Source organism: Phyllobates terribilis, unplaced genomic scaffold (genome assembly GCF_046119375.1).
Source record: "Phyllobates terribilis strain yellow unplaced genomic scaffold, ASM4611937v1 Scaffold_731__1_contigs__length_746402, whole genome shotgun sequence".
NCBI classification, from domain to species: domain Eukaryota; kingdom Metazoa; phylum Chordata; class Amphibia; order Anura; family Dendrobatidae; genus Phyllobates; species Phyllobates terribilis.
Window position 1 is genome coordinate 139601 of NW_027363491.1, and position 13960 is coordinate 153560.

A 13960-nucleotide genomic window follows, 5' to 3' on the forward strand; every position below is an offset into this window, starting at 1 on the left:
TAAGAAGGAATAGAGGTACAGAGAGATACATAAAATGCATGTACACTAATGCAAGAAGCCTCACCAACAAAATGGAGTAATTAGAATTAATTTTGTTGGAAAATAATTAAGACATGGTGGGGATATCTGAGACATGGCTGGATGAGAGCCATGACTGGGCAGTTAATTTACAGGATTATAGTCTGTTCAGAAATGGCCGTACAAACAAGCGAGGGGGGAGGGAGGTGTGTTTATATGTAAAATCATCCTTAAAACCCATCTTGCGTGAGAATATATATGAATCTAATGAAAATGTAGAGTCCCTGTGGGTGGAGATAAGGGGAGGGGGAAAAATAGTAAATTACTGATAGGGGTTTGTTATAAGTCTCCAAAAATAATGGAAGCAGCAGAGAATATCCTCATAAAGCAAATAGATGAAGCAGCGACTCAAGGAGAAGTCATTATTATGGGGGACTTTAACTACCCGGAAATACATTGGGAAACACAAACCTGTAGTTCAAGCAAAGGTAATAGGTTTCTGACAACTATGAGAGACAATTACCTTTCATAACTGGTTCAGGACTCAACAAGGGGGGCACTGCTAGACCCAATATTAACCAACAGGCCATACCGCATATTAAATATACGAGCTGGGGGTCACTTGGGTAATAGTGTTAACAAAATAATAAGTTTTCATGTATCCTTTAATAAAATGTGTAGTAGAAGGGTTACAAGGACAGTAAACTTCAGGAAGGCAAATTTCCAAAGGTTGAGAGAGGTTCTTAGTGCAATAAACTGGGACGATATCCTGAGACATAAAACTACACAAAGCAAATAGGAGACATTTAATAGCATCCTGAATAGGACCTGTGCACAATATATACCCTATGGGAATAAACATGCAAGAAATAGGAGGAAACCACTATGGCTAAATAGAGCTGTAAGGGGCACAATAAGTGACAAAAGAAAGCATTTAGAGAACTAAAGCAAGTAGGTAGTGATGAGGCATTAAATAAATACAGAAAATAAAATAAATTCTGTAAAAATCAAATCAAGGCAGCAAAGATTGAGACAAAGAGACTCATTGCGAGAAAAAGTAAAAATAATCCCAAAATATTCTTTAACTACATAAATAGTAAGAAACTAAAACATGATAGTGTTGGCCGACTTAAAAATACTATGGGTGAAATGTTGCATGAGGAAAAAGCCAATATGCTAAACGATTTTTTTTCAACAGTATTTACACAAGAAAATCACATGACAGAAAACATGATTAGTGATAACAAAAATTCTTCATTAAATGTCACTTGCTTAACCCAGCAGGAAGTATGGCGGCGTCTAAAAATCACTAAAGTTGACAAATCCCCGGGCCCGGATGGGATACACCCGCGAGTACTGAAGGAATTAAGTAAAGTCATAGATAGACCATTATTTTTAATCTTTAAAGATTCCATAATAACAGGGTCTGTACCACAGGACTGGTGTATAGCAAATGTGGTGCCAATATTCAAAAAGGGGACAAAAACCGAACTTGGAAATTATAGGTCAGTAAGCTTAACCTCTACTGTGGGTAAAATCCTGGAGGGTTTCCTAAGAGATGCTATACTAGAGTATCTGAAGAAGAATAACCTCATGACCCAATATCAACATGGCTTTACGAGGGACCGTTCCTGTCAAACTAATCTAATCAGTTTTTATGAGGAGGTAAGTTCCGGACTGGACCAAGGAAATGCAGTGGATGTTGTGTATATGGACTTTTCAAAAGCTTTTGATACGGTTCCACACAAAAGGTTGATACATAAAATGAGAACAATGGGGATAGGAGAAAATATATGTAAGTGGGTTAAGAACTGGCTCAGTGATAGGAAACAAAGGGTGGTTATTAATGGAACACACTCAGACTGGGTCACAGTTAACACTGGGGTACAACAGGGGTCAGTATTGGTCCCGATTCTTTTTAACATATTTATTAATGACCTTGTAGAGGGCATACAGAGTAGTATTTCAATGTTTGCAGATGACACTAAACACTGCAGGGTAATCAATACAGAGGAGGACAATTTTATATTACAGGAAGATCTATGTAAACTAGAAGCTTGGGCTGATAAATGGCAAATGAGCTTTAATGGGGATAAATGTAAGAAAATGCACTTGGGCAGAGGAAATAAAATGTATAATTATATGCTTAATTGTAAAACACTGGGCAAAACTGTCACTGAAAAAGACCTGGGTGTATTGGTGGACGACAAGCTCACGTTTGGTGGCCAGTGTCAGACAGCTGCAGCAAAGGCAAATAAAATAATGGGATGCATTAAAAGAGGCATAGATGCTCATGAGGCGAACATAATTTTACCTCTATGCGAGTCACTAATGCGACCACACTTAGAATACTGTGTACAGTTCTGGTCTCTGGTGTATAAGAAAGACATAGCTGAACTAGAGCGGGTGCAGAGAAAAGCGACCAAGGTTATTAGAGGACTGGGGGGTCTGCAATACCAAGACAGGTTATTTTTTAAACTCTTTTTATCGGAAAATTCCACAGGATAATGGTTACAAACAGATACTGTCATAATATAAGGTCAGGATAATCTAAACATTAACCCTTCTCAGTTTAATACAATTTCCATCACGTTCTAAATAATCAGAGTAAACAGTTAGAAGAAAGAAAAAGAAAAAAAACAACAAACAGTTTGAAACATAAGCTTCATTGTGGAGCACTGCACGCTTTACTAAACCGGCCCATTCCTTATCAGAATTCAGTACATATAGCAATTACAGTTTCAATAGAGGTCCACTCTTACAGCCCATATATATCATATATCATTTCCCATGCACTCAAAAGGGCATATATCAGGACTCATAACGTGAGATTCACGAAGTCATAGCACCTTAAGTGTGTTACGGGAAAGTTACACCATCTTTCCCATATCCTTTAGAATTTCTGGGGACATCCCCTATTCCTATATACTATATTTTCATACGGTATTGTATCATTCAGTAGTTTTTTCCATTGGTTGATAGTAGGAGACTTTCCTCCCATCCATCTTAGTGGTATCGCTGTCCTAGCCATAAATATAGCCTCCCGAAGGAATATCCCATCATAGTGTGTCCACATTTCCTCGTCCACAACACCTAAGACACATAACTCTGGACTGCATTCAATTGGTATCCCAATTATCTGTTCTAGGGTAGTTATCACTTCACCCCAATATTTGCGTATTATTCCACAATTCCAAATAAGATGCCAGAAATCTGCTCCTGATTCCCCACATCTGTGGCACTCATCAGACGCCATTCTACCAACTCTATGAATTCTCACTGCGGTCAGGTAAGATTGATGTAGTATATATAACTGAATAAGTTTATTATTGGCGGCTGGTGACACCACCGTATGTGCTTCCATTGCATCATTCAACTGATCATCAGTTATAGAAGGGATTAATTGCCGCCATTTACTCTCAACAGAAAGTTGGGTAGAAGTGATTTTAGAATTCAGTAGAAAAGTATATATAGAGAAGATACCACGCCTGTAGGTTCTTGAGTTTTAAGTACTCCTATTAATGGATATTTAGATATTCGCTTTCTAGGATATGGGAATTGATGTGTTATGGCATGCCTCATTTGTAGATATCTGCAGAAATCCCTATGAGGGATTCCAAACCTTATACGAATTTGATCAAATGATAATAAAATTTTGTTTTCTAAAATCTGATTGTGTTGTTATTCTGTGTTGCTTCCAGAAGATTACGTCCTGTAGGTTTTTAAGCTGTGGAAATTCAGGATTATCCCGTATTCGGGTTTCTCCCATTTGATCAGTAAACCCCACGATATGCTTACTCTCGCGCCACACCTGCATCGCTAGGCTATGTGCAAATAATAAGCCCTGTGGTGGTCTGTAAGAGCCTTCTAATATAGCCCATGGTGTATTCTGATTTAATAAATGTATAAGATGCGCTTCTGCATTAGTTAGTTTATCACTGCTTATCCAACACTTCAAATATCGTATCTGACCAGCTAAATAATAGAGAAATAGGTCAGGCACCGCGTTACCCTCTTGATCCTTGGGTCTCTGCAGAGATCCAATACTTAGTTTGGGATTTGCTGAGCCCCATATAAATGTCGCCATCATGCCGTGCAGGTTCCGAAAAAAATCTTTGGGGATTATAATGGAAGAATGTTCTAATACATACAGACATTTTGGAAGGATAATCATTTTGATTAAGCTAATTATTCCCGCCACAGACAATAGAAGTTGGGACCAACTTTCAAATTTTTTCCTCCTCATATCTTTTATGGGGTACACATTATCCTTCAGATCCATAATCGGATTTTGATTAATTATAATGCCTAGATATTTGAATTTTTGTAGTACCTCTAATCCAAAAAAAACCCGGTTCAGTTATGTTATCTATAAGTGGCATAACCACAGATTTGCTCCAATTGATTTTAAGGACCAATAATTCCCCAAAGTTACTAATAAGGTCAATTGCTCTTTGAAGGGATTGTTCTATTTTGTTTAGAAAGAGGATCAGGTCGTCTGCGTATAACCCCACTTTATCTATTCTAGAGTTTACACTAATACCTTCCACCAGGTGGTTCTACTTAATTTTTTAAGGGCAATAGGCTCTATCGCTAGAGCGAAGAGCATCGGAGATAAGGGGCAGCCCTGTCTAGTTCAGCTACGCAGGTTAAAGTATTCCGATAGTATTCCATTTACAAGAATGTTATCCCTTGGCATATAGTAGATCAATTTAATCCAGCTACAAAATGTATCAGAAAACCCAAATTTCAGGAGCACACGCTGTAGAAAGGTCCACTCCAAGGAGTCAAAGGCTTTCGCCATATCTAAAGAAGCTATAGCCCAGGGTTTCTGATACTTATGGCCAATCTGTGTCAACACTTGAGCTCTTCTAATATTAGATGAAGTAGACCTTCCCGGCATAAAGCCAGATTGATCCTCATGTATAATGTTTAATATTACTGTTTTTAATCTATTGGCTATGAGTTTCGTAAGTATTTTGTAATCTGTATTCAATAGGGATATAGGGCGATAGGAGCTGCATTCCTCAATTGGTTTATCTGGCTTGGGGATCAATACTATAGTAACATCATAGAAGGATTGGGGAAGAGAACGTCCCGAAAGTGCTTCAGAAAATGCTTGCAACAGAACTGGGGCTATCAGGTCTATGCATCTTTTATATAATTCTATAAGAATGCCATCGGGGCCCGATGCTTTCCCATTAGATAGAGACATGGCTGCTTCCCTTATTTCTTCCAAAGTGATATCTCCATCCGGGAGTGTCCGATGTTCACAAGAGAGTTTAGGGAATTCTATTTGATTTAGGTATTCATCAATTTCCTCTATAGTGTGGTTGGATTGGGAGTTATAAAGTTTTCTATAGTATTCTTCAAATCTGCTTGCAATCTGATCTGATTTAAGCAGCGGACTACCTTCCCTTGTGTTAATGGCTAGTATTGATGGGGATATCTGATTTTGCTGGACTATGTATGCTAAGAATTTACTCGATTGGTTACCCAGCTCAAAGTAAGTTTGTCTTGAAAAGAAAAGTTTTCTCTGCGCTTTTTCCTGCAGATGGGTCAGGTACTCCCTCCCTTTCCCAAGCCAGTTATGTAAGGAATTATCTGAGGAATTGTTAATATATTTAGCTTCTAATAATTTGCACTCATCGCCAAGCCTCTGCTCCCCAATAGACGATTCCCTTTTAATGTATGAAATCGTTGATTTAACGCATCCCCTAATATATGCTTTAAGTGTGTCCCATACTATCAATCTGTCAGGGAAGTCCCCATGACCTGCTATAAATACTTCCCCTTGATCTGGTATCCTATCATGTTCTCAAATAAGAGACAACCAAAACGGATGTATGCAAAACCTCTTGGGTCTGTTAGGACCCCCCAAATGAAAAGATGCTATCAGTGGAGCATGGTCCGACACCGTTCTAGGGGAATATTCAATTTTACTTAAATCCGAAAATGCAGTACTGTTTCCAAATATATGATCCATTCTAGATAAACATCGAACAGCAGGTGTGTAGCAGGAAAATTCTCTCTTGAGTGGGTGCTACTGCCTCTACAAATCAATCCAACCCACCTCCGTTATGAAAGTATGTAAAGTAGCGGTGTCTTGACTATCAGACCTAGTGTTGGCAGGGCTCATTTTATCCAAGTGTGTATTAAGAATCATATTGAAGTCTCCCATACATAACATTTTAGCATCTGGGTACTGTGATACAAAAATCACTGCCTGTTGGAGTACATCCATTTTGGCTGGTGGTGGGTTGTATATGTTGAGTCTCTTTTGACAGTTTGAACTGACTATCCTACTGACTTATGCACAATGGTAACTACACCTCTAGAATAAGAAGTATGTGTAGCGTGTTTGTCCCACTGTATCCAGGGTTTGTTTATTCTGGACACAGTGTCCGGGGTTAAATGGGTTTCCTGAAGGCATATTATTTGCGCTTGAGATTTACGTATCTGGGAGAATACAATATTCCCTTTCTTGGCATTCCCTAATCCACTAATGTTCCATGAGGGAATTTTAAGTGACGCCATAAAGGTTCCATTTAAAACATTTTTTTTAACCCCTTAATAACATCTGACGTACTAATATGCGTCTGTGCCCTGGGACTTAAGACCCAGACCCGTATTAGTACGTCATCGCGATCGCGCGCGCACACAGGCTGTGCGGGCGCGATCGCCGCCGGGTGTCAGCTGATTGTCACAGCTGACACCCGGTACTATGTGCAGGGAGCAGTCCTGCACCTCTCCCAGCACATTAACCCCCGCTATGCTGCGATCGAAGTCGATCGAAATCGATCGCGGCATTGCGGGGGCAAGGGGAGGTGATCGGCGATACTCACCTCCTCTTCCGGCTTCCAGCGCAGTCTGCAAAGGCTTCCCGGGTGTTGCCATGACGACCCGATGTCGTCATGACAACATCCGGGTCACCAGAGAGCAGGAAGATTGCTTGGACATGCGCAGTGCATCTCCAAGCAATCTTCACACTGTGCACTTCTGACAGCCTTCATGGCATAGGGATGGTGCTCCATTCCTGTGCCATGCAGGCGATCAGAAAAAAAAAGTGAAAGTCCCAGAGTGGGACAAAGTAATAAAAAGTATAAACTGTCTTAAAGTGGAAAAAAAAAAAAAAAATGTGCAAAAATATTATAAAAAAAATAAAAAAAATAATACACCAAAAATAAAAATATAATGTACCCATCAATAAATATTATAAAAAAAATAAAAAAAAAACAATAAAAGTACACATATTTGGTATCGCCGCGTCCGGAACAACCTGACCTATAAAACTGTCCCACTAGTTAACCCCTTCAGTGAACACGGTAAAAAAAAAAAAAAAAAAAAAGAAGCAAAAAACAATGCTTTATCACCATACCGCCAAACAAAAAGTGGAATAACACGCGATCAAAAAGACGCATATAAATAAAAATGATACTGCTGAAAACGTCATCTCGTCCCGCAAAAAACAAGCCACCATACAGCTCCATCAGCCGAAAAATAAAAAAGTTATAGCTCTCAGAATAAAGCGATGCTAAAAAATATTTTTTTCGATAAAATAGCTTTTATTGTGTATAAGCGCCAAAACATAGAAAAATGATACAAATGTGGTACCGCTGTAAACGTACTGATCCGAAGAATAAAGCTACCTCATCAATTTTACCACACGCGGAACAGAATAAAAAAAAAAAAAAAAAAAAACAATTCCTGAATTGTTGGTTTTTGTTTATTCTGCCTCCCAAAAATCGGAATAGAAAGCGATCAAAAAATGTCACGTGCCTGAAAATGGCACGAATAACAACGTCAAGTCATCCCGCAAAAAACGAGCCGTCACATGACTGTCTGCCAAAATCTGGAAAAATTATAGCTCTCAAAATATGGCGATGCAAAAACTAGATTTTACAAAAAATGCATCTTTTAGTGTGTAACAGCTGTCAGTCATAAAAACCCCATATGATTCTGGCATTGCTGTAATCACACCGACCCGAAGAATAAAGTCGTCTAATCACTTATACCGCACAAGGAACGGCGTCAAAAATAAACTCTTGGGTTAGGATTGGGCTAGGGTTAGGGCTGGGTTTGGGGCTAGGGTTGTGCTGGGGCTAGGGTTGTGCTGGGGCTAGGGTTGTGCTGGGGCTAGGGTTGTGCTGGGGCTAGGGTTGTGCTGGGGCTAGGGTTGTGCTAGGGCTAGGGTTGTGCTAGGGCTAGGGTTGTGCTAGGGCTAGGGTTGTGCTAGGGTTAGGGCTGGGGTTGGGATTTTTTTCAAAAGTAAGAAAAAAAGATGACGATATGGCGACTAGTGTTGAGAGCAAGTGCTCGCTACTTGAGTTTGCATCGGGTGCTCTGGTATGCATTGAGTATCGTGGGTATTTGAGTGACATGCTCGAGTCTCTGCCCCATATGCTTCGCGGCCAAAAAACTTTATGGGGATTGCCTGCCATGCACGAGCGATCCCCGCATGTTTTTTTTTGGGTGTCTAATAACCGTGAAACATGCGGAGCAGGGACTCGAGCATGTCACTCAAGCACAAGCTGTACATGGTGCATACCTGAGTACCCGATGCAAACTCAAGTAGCGAGCACTTGTGCTCAAGAATAATGACAACTTATTCAATATGATGACCTAATGTAAACAAATTCTGTGCCGTACCTCTGGGTTCAAAATGTTCACTATACACCTTAATAAAATCCTTGAGGGGTACAGTTTCCAAAATGGGGACACTTGTGGGGGAGCTCCACTGTTTAGGCACATCACGGGCTCTCCAAACGCGACATGGTGTCTGCTAACAAATTGAATGGAAAATCGGCTCAAATTGTTAGCGGACGCCATGTTGCGTTTGGAGAGCCCCTGTGTGCCCAAACATTGGAGCTCCCCCACAAGTGACCCCATTTTGGAAACTAGACCCCCCAAGGCACCTATCTAGATGCATAGTGAGCACTTGGAACCCCCAGGTGCTTCACAAATTGATTCGTAAAAATGAAAAAGTGAAAAAAAAAACACTTTTTCATTTTTATGAATCAATTTGTGAAGCACCTGGGGTTCCAAGTGCTCACTATGAATCTAGATAGGTGCCTTGGGGGGTCTAGTTTCCAAAATGGGGTCACTTGTGGGGGAGCTCCAAAGTTTGGGCACACATGGGCTCTCCAAACACAACATGGCGTCCGCTAATTATTCAAGCAAATTTTACAATCAAAAAAGTCAAATGGCGCTCCTTCCCTTCCGAGCCCTGCCGTGCGCCCAAACAGTGTTTTTTCCCCAAATATTGGGTATCTGAGTGCCCAGGGGAAATTGCACAACAAATTTTGGGGTCCATTTTTCTTGTTACCCCTGTGAAAATAAAAAAAATTGGGTCTAAAGTAACATTTTTGTGAAAAAAGTTAAATGTTCATTTTTTTCTTCCACATTCAAAAAATTCCTGTGAAGCACCTGAAGGGTTAATAAAGTTCTTGAATGTGGTTTTGAGCACCTTGAGGGGTGCAGTTTTTAGAATGGTGTCACTTTTGGGTATTTTCTGTCATAAAGACCTCTCAAAGTGACTTCAAATGTGATGTGGTCCCTAAAAAAATGGTTTTGTAAATTTTGTTGGAAAAATGAGAAATCGCTGGTCAACTTTTAACCTTTATAGCTCCCTAACAAAAAAAAATTTTGGTTCCAAAATTGTGCTGATGTAAAGTAGACATGTGGGAAATGTTATTTATTAACTCTTTTGTGTGACATATCGCTCTGATTTCAGGGCTTAAAAATTCAAATTTTGAAAATTGCAAAATTTTCAAAATTTTCACCAAATTTCCGTTTTTTTCACAAATAAACGCAAGTGATATCGAAGAAGTTTTTCCACAATCATGAAGTACAATATGTCACGAAAAAACAAACTCAGAATCAGGGGGATCCGTTGAAGCGTTCCAGAGTAATTACCTCATAAAGTGACAGTGGTCAGAATTGTAAAAATTGGCCCGGTCATTAACGTGCAAACCACCCGCGGGGCTTAAGGGGTTAAACATTCTATATTTAAGTAAATAGAACAGAAACAAATGACATCAGTGCAACATATGGAATTATAGACTAGGAAATTGAGATATCATAACAATATCAATAAAAAGACAATAGTATCTCAATGGAACAAATCAAGGCACGTGAAACAATATATAACAAGACAAATACAAAACTAACGCTAGTATACCTAGACAACAAGAGACCTAAGCTAGGAAAATGAATAATATCTGAATAAAGTATCAGAAAAGAATTAATACAAGGGAGCATAATGTATGAGAGACATCACATACCAAAACAAAGTTATGTGTGTTGCGGCGCGTTGGCAAGATTAATAAACAACCTGAATGAGGTAGGAGATAAACAGTAATGGGAAGGAGAAGGAGGTGCTCAAGATATGACAGAATAAGTAGTTGTTATTTTTAACCCACAAAACCGCTAAACGGGCCAGGTAGGTTTCCAGGGAAAGCAAACCTCACGAAAATAGGAGTGCTGGGAAGTCTCCCAACTAGTGAGCTCCTCCAACCGCCTAATCATGTCAACCTTATTCAACCACTCAACGTAAATGGGGGGTGTAACCTGCAATCAGTGCAGAGGGATCAGGTATTTCGCCGCCCCAAACAGTAGAGGGAGCAGATCATGTCTTGTAGGTTTAAAATTTTGAGACGGAAAGGATAGTAAGACTTCTTTCGGAGACAAGGGACCCCTTATCATACCTAGGTCTTTCAATGTGTCCCCTATTTTAACCCAAAAAGGTCTAATATTAGGGCAGTACCAAAATATATGGGACATGTTTCCCACCCCTGCTTTACATCTCCAGCAAAGGTTAGAGTCAGACGATCCATAATGGCATAATAGTTCTGGCGTTCTATACCACGGTATTAATATTTTGTATGAATTCTCTTGCAAAGAAATGCACCTGGAGAATCCGTGAGAATTAGTAAGAATGGATTCGACTTCTTCATCCGCCAAAGAGATGTTAAGTTCCTTTTCCCAAGAGTATATAAAGGAAGGTTTTTGGAAGGACTGAGGCAGGATCATATGGTTATATATCTTCGATATTCCTTTAGGAAAAGGGAACGAGAGTTTACATAGCATGTCCACCCATGAACCTCCTCCCGCACCAGGGAATTTAGATTTAAACATCGAAAGAATGTGGGTGACATGTTTATGTTGTAAGAAATTAATGGGGCTTGCGGAGGAATTAACCGGCCATGAATCCAGCAATGGGATTTTATTGGTCAGGAACTCTTTGATTGAACAGTTCGGCAAATCCAACCAAAGATTATAGGGATCTGAATAATTTGGGTCTAGAAAGTACGGAATGGTAGAAATAGGGGCCTGAGCTGAGGGAAGTATGCTCTTTTTTAGATCTTTATCTAAGTCGCGTTTAATCTTAAGGGAAGTGGTAATAGTAATATCACTTATGGCCTCGGAAGTGCGGACAATATTTGCCCATATGTATTTGTGTGGATTATTACCCAGGAGTAGAAGATCAATGTCTGAGGCTTCCCCTCTCTTGGATGCACTGGCTAATTTGAGCCATCTATTTAAGTGGATTGCTTAATAATAGTTTAGGACACTAGGAATGCCAATACCCCCTTTATGATTAGGTAGGGTTAGGATTTTATGAGGAAGTCTAGATTTTTTATACTTACAAATGTATTGGGATAGGATCTGTTTTATTGAGGAAAAGAAGGCTAAAAGAAGATTTATAGCTGATGTATAAAAAAGAAAGTAAGAAAAGATGAAAGATATCTAAAGATAGGCCATGCGTACGGGGGGCCGTCCATAGGAAGTTATCTCATCAATCACGTGCCAGCTGTAAGGTGCTTTGATAGCTCATCGCACATGTGTATACTACACGTGTTTGCAAAAGGGACTTCCGGGCGGTGCGCAATGGAACGCATGTGTGGAACGCATGCGGACCATATGGAGCGCAACCTCAAAAAGGTCCATCCCCACTTCCTAAACCATGAACCTGGAGGACATGGCATACATATCAAGGAATGACAAGGGAGAATGGGAGGGGAATGGGGAAGGAAGGAGGGAAGAAGAAAAGAAAAGAATAAACCAAATGTAAAGACAGAAAATAGATGCTGTAGGAGCATCGATTACCATAAAGTGAAATGTGAAAGTGTGTGTGTGTGTGTGTGTGTGTGTGTGTGGGGGGGGGGTGAAAACGAAAGTAAAAGTGTAAACTAAAAAGAAAAATCATATATGAATGAAAATATGTATTTGTTGAATGTAAAGTGTAGAAATAACGAAAATAATGTATGTATAGTGAAAAAGCAAAGAATAAGTGAAAATTAATAAAACAAATATATGTAAATAAGTGCTAATATGTCTATAGTCAAAGAGAGGCTAAGTGTAACAATTAGAAACATTTAATTATGCTAGGATTTTATGCCACGCAATCACGGAGAATAAGGGGAGAAGCCTACCCTTCTATCAGTGTCAACCGTCATATACAAAAAACATGTTCTTCCCAAATGGGGACCCCGCAACTCACTCCTGAGATCAAATAATGACATGTTGGATATATATCACTTGTTAAAAAGACAGCACCATTCAATTTTATAGTCCATATTCATCATTGATGGATAATTCCAATCCAAATATTTCTTACTTAATTTGTCCATTGCCATAAATTTCCGTGGACAATGCCACGAATTTCAAAAATATTCAATATGTTTCAGGTTCACTTGTTAAAGGGACACAGCGCCATCTACAATTATAGTCCATGCATACAAATATATGTAAATAAGTGTTAAGATGTCTATGGTAATGGATGGTAATCGATGCTCCTACAGCATCTATTTTCTGTCTTTACATTTGGTTTATTCTTTTCTTCTTCCCTCCTTCCTTCCCCATTCCCCTCCCATTTTCCCTTGTCATTCCTTGATATGTATGCCATGTCCTACAGGTTCATGGTTTAGGAAGTGGGGATGGACCATTTTGAGGTTGCGCTCCATGTGGTCCGCATGCGTTCCACACATGCGTTCCACTGCTCTGCACAGCTAGGCTTTACTCCACGGGTCCGGTTCCTGTATAGTGGCGTGCGGCCCATGGGAGCTGTGAACACGCGCATGTGACATCACCTACTGACTTCCAGGGATGCGCTACATGTGGACCGCGTGCGTTCCACACATGCGTTCCACTGCGCACCACCCGGAAGTCCCTTTTGCAAACAGGTGTAGTATACACATGTGCGATGAGCCATCAAAGCACCTTACAGCTGGCACATAATTGATGGGATAACTTCCTATGGACGGCTCCCCCGGACGCCTGGCCTATCATTAGATATCTTTGATCTTTTCTTACTTTCTTACCAATTTTTAATAGGTATATTGACTACTCCATGGCACTTTGCATAGTTGTAAGCAGTTGTTTACGGTCCAACTAATGCAATGAAATAATGCAGACAATTTTTTCTAAATACAAGCACTTAGCACTTTATGATCATAGATGTAAATGTCTGACTCCCTACCATTTAATTTAATTTATTATATTTGACTGAGTATTGCATAATTTTCACTTTGTCAAATCTGTTTACATCGGTCTATAATACCGGTTCAAATATGCATCAAGTGAATAAGGTGGCTTAGTTTTCTGCTATACAATCATGATGAATGTGATATGACCAAGCTATATATTGCATCTCTCTTTTCTGGATGTCCCCTGTCATTTTTTTAAAAAGAAAATTGTTTTTCTGTTTTTTTATATGGATAATGAATAAAAAATATTGATTTTTAATTGAATTTAGAGTCTCTGTTATCCTGATGGGTTTGAAACAAATAACCACATAGGATTAAGTGTATAGTAATATTTTCACAGTGTCTAGTGTTGCTTAGAATTTCTTGGACTAGGTGAATAAATATCAGCTAATATCTACGGATTTTAACCAAGATTATAACATTATAAACACTTGAATTACAATTCATACTAAATT